The sequence below is a fragment of the Apodemus sylvaticus genome, chromosome 16 (assembly GCF_947179515.1).
Source record: "Apodemus sylvaticus chromosome 16, mApoSyl1.1, whole genome shotgun sequence".
In the NCBI taxonomy this organism is placed as follows: domain Eukaryota; kingdom Metazoa; phylum Chordata; class Mammalia; order Rodentia; family Muridae; genus Apodemus; species Apodemus sylvaticus.
The window spans coordinates 88611625-88617624 of NC_067487.1; positions in this window are offsets into that span (position 1 = coordinate 88611625).

Below are 6000 nucleotides of genomic sequence, written 5' to 3' on the forward strand. Positions count from 1 at the left end.
TCCTACATATCAGTAATCTGCTAACCCATTCCCTAAGAGCACCCTCCTCACTTCAAATTCCCCTAGATTCTAGGTCCTAGATGCCAACTTCAGTATGACCATTATGACAGACTCCACATTGGCCAATTCCTCATCAAGTGACTTTTAGTTTTGAGGCACAGCATTACTGTTCACTCAACTTGGCACCTACAAGTATTATTGTCCTGAATGCTGGGGGTCCAGGAGTGTGACAATATACCCAGATTTTATGACATTATTGAACATTGCAATCTCTGCCCACGAAGACTTAAAAGGCATTAAGTCAATATCCTCAGAACTCCAGCAGGTCAAATCCTGAAGTCATTCTTCCTGCATCCCTGTTATGCGGCTTCTGCAAACATCATATCCAGTTCTCCTTCACCTTTGTTTCTTCTTCATCCCTATATACCTGCTTTCCTCATTAGACATTCATCTAATCTGCCAGGGAATTGTTTCTCTTGCAGCCAGTACTCCCTATTTATCAGGATCATGACCCACCTGCATGTGAATGAGGTCCCTCTCTAGGTTTCTCACAACATCCTCCCAATGTTGATGCAGTTGGAATATCTAACATGTGCCTTCAATTCCAAACAGTATAACTGAACCCTGCTGTCAAGGTCTGTCCTCTTCTACAGCCCTATTCATGTTTATGAAAGGAGCATTTCTAACTCCATTAGTACAATTGAAATCCTGCCCAGTCTGACTCCTCAGCCTCTATACCTATTGCCTGGGTATCTGAATTACCCTGATCCCTCCTACACACAAACAAGACTATCATCTTCTTATCCACATTCCATGGTATAAGCTCTCAAACCACACCTGACATTCCCTTCCCAAGGAGCCCTTCAACTCCTTTAATTTTAACTTCTGGAATATGGCGTTGGTTACATCATTCTTTTGCTCAGAATAGACCAGAGTTTTCTCTCTACTCAAAATCACTCTCTATTTTTACATTCCATCCTAGACAAGGTATGCCATGGTTCTCTTTGGTGATATCAGTGCAGATCAGGCATTCATTTCCAATACAAACCACAAATCCCAGACAACGGAAATGCTCACTGATATAGGATCTCTCGTATCTCTCTCCAATATGATCCCCTCTCCCATAAACTTTTTGGGTACCTCTTCCCAAGTCATCATGTCACTTTACATGTGACATCTCTTCCAGTGCAACCCTCACTGTCCTATATTTCTCACCTGAAGCATATTGTGCACTTTGTCTCATGTGACTTGGTGCTCATTTTTGTGTGATTTCCCTTTTGAGTCCCAAGCCACAAAAGGCCAATATCAGTTGGGCATAACATATTATTAAATTAGGCACAGCAGGAAGAATTTATACAATTGGAATGAAGAGCATCAGCACTTCCCAAGGTCTGATTAGAAGTTTTTGATCTCACAAAAAACACAAGTAATCCTCCTCCTTGGGGCTTATATCTGTTGTTAGAAGAAATTTAATAGTTTTGTGAACTTCAGTCTTTGAAAATGACAGAATCATCCAAGGGACTCTCTAGGCAAGTAAATGTGTTTTCTTGAAAGTCAAAAGATGTATGCTCTACATGTTCAAACACTTCAAAATCTTGCATGTAAGATTATTTTGGTGTACACAAAGGAAGTACTTCTTCATAAATAAAAAACACAATCATGAGAACAGACTCTCTTGGCTTACTTAAGTTTCATTTCTATACCTTTTAGGTATATGGTTGCAGTGGCTATTCCTGGTTGTCAACTTGACTATATCTAGAATGAACTACAATCTAGAATTGGAAGGCTCACCTATGATCCTAATCTGGAGGCTCAGAGATATAAGTTTCTGACTTGGATCTTGGCATGGAGATCTTGAAGCATAGTGGCTATGAATTTTAGAAGATTAAGACAAGGAGATGTCCAAGTTCAAGATCATCTGGGATTAAAGGCATGGAGGCACACACCTTTAATCTGGGCCACACCCTCTGCTGGAGAACCACAGGCAAGTAATCTGGGCCACACCCTCTGTTGAAGACCTACAGCCTTTAATCTGGGCTACACCCTCTGCTGGAGATATATAAGGACATTGGAAGAAGGAAGGTTTACACACTCTTCCTATATTGCTTGCCTCGTGGGACTGAGCAACTGCTAGATCATTGGACTTCCACCCACAGCTGCTGCTGTCCATTTTGGGGGAGTTGGACAATAGACTGTAAGTCATTGACAAATTACCTAACTAGATAGAGATTGCCCATATGTTTTGTGACTCTAGAGAACCCAAACTAATACAATGGTCTATGTACATTTTCTCATATATCGTAGCAAGCTACCATTCTCCACACAGTTTCACATGAAGTTCAAAGTTTGAACAATTACTCCTAATAAGACATAAAATACAAAGAGCTGTAAAAGTGCTAGGAAATGCTCCTTTAATTTGAACTGCACACTTGATTATATGTGCTCAGAGCTGATGATCTGGAATGAATTGACTCTGTGCACAGCAAGTTTTAGATAGGCTGTTTCAAAGAAACAGAAAAGGAACGCTCATTCCCAGAGGTCCTTTTGCTTACATGTGTCCATCCTAATGTAAGAAGTCCGAGTCCTTCTTGAATAAAGAAGAGATCCTCCTCATGCTTTGCGCAGCAATAATCTAGGTCTCCTTCCTGGACAGGAATGAGGATATGGCTGATGTGATATTCCTCTCCAACCTGCCAGGACAAAACAACTTGTCACAACTCTTGGAGGTCTCAGACCCATTCTCTCAGACACATAATAGGCCCCAGACCAGACAGTGCTTGAATCTCATTTTTCTTTCTCCCTTTGTTGTTTCAAATCCTTGGCTGCTCTTGGGTTTTGCTGAGATACAGTTAAAAAGGAACAGATGTTGAGTAGAAATGTAGATGTCCAGCTTGACACCTTTTGGTGTTAGGGTCTTTCCAGTAGCAGCCAGTAGGATTGCTCAGGAGTCCAGAGATGCCTAGGAAACTAGTGCTCAAAAGCTTACCAGAGTAGATACTCAGACCAGGACCTAAAAGTCATTGACTTCTGGTTACAACTAGGCAACTTGTCTGTTTCCGGGACTTATGCCTGGCTACCTGCATTTCTGCTTTCTGTCTGCGTTCTTTTACCTTTAGGTAATATAGAACTCTGATGCTGAGGGGCCCAGTGTTCCAGACTTGAGGCAACTGTCCAGCACCTCTGCCTTACCTTACTGGTGAGCTTCAGTCTCACTCCTTTTTTCCTGACCCAGATGCAATTTGAACAACTTCTACACAAGGCTTGTCCAAGTGAGAAACCGATGATGACTCACCTGGCCATTCTAAGGTGCCAGTTTCTGCAGCCTCCTTGGCAGCTGGTGATGTTGTTGGAGCTGCTTCATTGCAGGCTTTCTTTTCTGAAGGCACCACTGTTGGGCTGAGGGTTCCAGTTGTTACTGAATAAGGCTGAGCTTCCTCTGATGATATTGGTGCTCCAGCACCCACCTCCCCACCTTGTTTATTTTTCTTGAGAACCATACCATTTTTGAAAAGGAAAGGAAGCCCATTTTGAAAATCAGGTTCTGATCTTTCTTTTTTCCTCCCACAATGATTCCTTCTTGGACAGTTCTTCTTCTTCTTTCTTCTTCTACAGGAGAGGAAAAGAATTTAGTCCACTACTTCAAATTTTGGAAGAAGCTTCTTTTCAGCCCAGATATGAACAAAGTGTAGTTCCCTTAAAGTCTGACATTTCAGCCTAGGGCCTGTATCCCTGGTGTCTTGGAAAATCCATTCTTCTACCTTACTATTTTCCTGTTTTAATAAAGTTAGGTCTCAGTCTTCTTAGTATGCCATGACATTGTATGTGTGTGTGTGTGTGTGTGTGTGTGTGTGTGTATGTGCATGTTCATGTGTGTTGATTGGATTACAGAGGGCATGTGGAGCCCTTTCATTGACTCACACACTTCAAAGACACTGCATAAGACAGTTCTTGGAACAGACTGTGTAGATGTCACACAGTCCTCCTATATCCATGCATCTCCTCACACTGACCTTTTTTGTCAAGCAAATGAGATTTTCTTCAGAGTATTGATTTATCAGGTCTCTCTTCCAGTCCTCAGCCCTCACAAAAATCTGTTTTGTTGTTTGCAATACAAAACCAAAATGGATAATTAGAAAAGTGCTAATGTTAGAAAAGAGAGAAAGAAAAGAAGTTGGCAGGGGCAGCAGTATCTCGTGCATGACTTGAACCCCATTCCCAGCCATCCCCTCTATACAGAATTCTTAAAATAGCATTGCCCACCTTTCCATCTAGTGTCATCATCTGTGGCTTTTCTGTGAGCAGCTGTGTTCTGCTCTGGAGTTTTTGGTGAGCCACATTGAGAATGAAAGCCTACCTTGAGAATATTTGGTTTTTTATAAATCTCCAGAACCTCTTTGTACTTTTTATCTGCAGGGAGCTTTTCCACATAGAGTCTAAAGGAATAGAGCAGAGAGACTAAGCTGTGCAGAGAAACTAAAATGTCTAAATGAGTCCCTAAGGAATCTTGGACTCTGTTTTCACTGCTTCAGAAGTTACTGGTATTTAATAAGGCACACCCTGAGATCCCAGATCCATTTCCATTATTTAGACTGGAGAAAAACTATCAAAATTCTTCCATGAAACTGGCACATTCAGCAAACATTAGCTGTCAATAAGCATAGTTAAAGTGACACAGTGCCAGTTGGTCATTTCAACACCCAGGAGGCACCAGATAGATCCACAATCCTTGAGGAAACAGGATGGACTCCTGGACTTCATACTAGGAAATAAACACAGTGGTCTGAGTCTCTCATTCTCACTATTAATATTTGCTCACATAGCACTTTTGTTTATTGCTTCCTGGGAGTGTACCACTTTACCTCAGACATCACTAGGTAATGAGAGGAGATACGGAGGGTGCTCATTTCTAGGTGGTGATGTTCCCTGGGTACCTAGTCTCATGATGCACTGAAAGATGCTAGTAAACTGCTTCAACTCTCATGTCTGTCCAAGATTCAAGATTCACTGCCTTGTCAAAAACTCTTCTTGAGAAGAGGATATGACCAGAAACTCAGTCTAGGAAACTGATGTATGGGAAAACATGTGACTCCTTGTTAAGAGAGATTTGTTATTGGAAAAGGGAAGAAATGAGAGTAGATTTATTGTGATCTCAAGAGGATGCCTTCATTTTACTGGAAACCACCAGTGGAAAACCAAGAGAAACCCTGTTGTAGTATTTGTACAACAAAGGGAATGCAAACTGTGGTACCTCTACTCATCTGTAAATCTAAGCTCTCTAGTTGTGGAACAGTAATTGATGTACCTACTAAACATTCAGTCTTCTGAAGATCAATGAAATCATGTCCAGAAAACCCCTCCCTATACTATACACACACACACACACACACACACACACACACACACACTATATCTCCTTATATTCTGTTTCACAAAATTTAAGGCCAACTAGGATTGGTGAGACTTTTCCATTTTTCCCCTTACTAAAGTCAAAGCACCCTTGTCACTGAGGCTGTAAGAACTATTTCATGGTGGCAGCTTTGCAATCTGTATTTTACTCTTCCTACGCAATATAATGAACAGTTTGGAGAAATTTCTAAGGATGGTTAACCACACTGAAGCCAGGTAGTCAACAGTCCTCTGGTGACTGTGGAGCTACAGGAATGCCTACCTCTCTCCCATAGAACTCAATAGGTGTGGGCACACATCAAAGACAGTCCTGTGACTGTTTACATCAGGGGAGATTTGAAAATCAAAATAGCTATCAATTCAGATACACACTGATTTTCAGCCCTCTTTTCTTCCACTATGAGCTGGACCTTGTGTACCATTATAGTTCCTCATTTATAATACCACCACATTTGGTCCTCATATCTTTGAATAACAAGAAAAAGTCTGTGTGGGTAGTGCCAGAAATCTGATGAAAATATAACATCCTCAAGTTCTATAGCTGTGAACAAAGAGCTGAATAGAAAACCCTGAATAGAAAAGCAGACTGAGCAA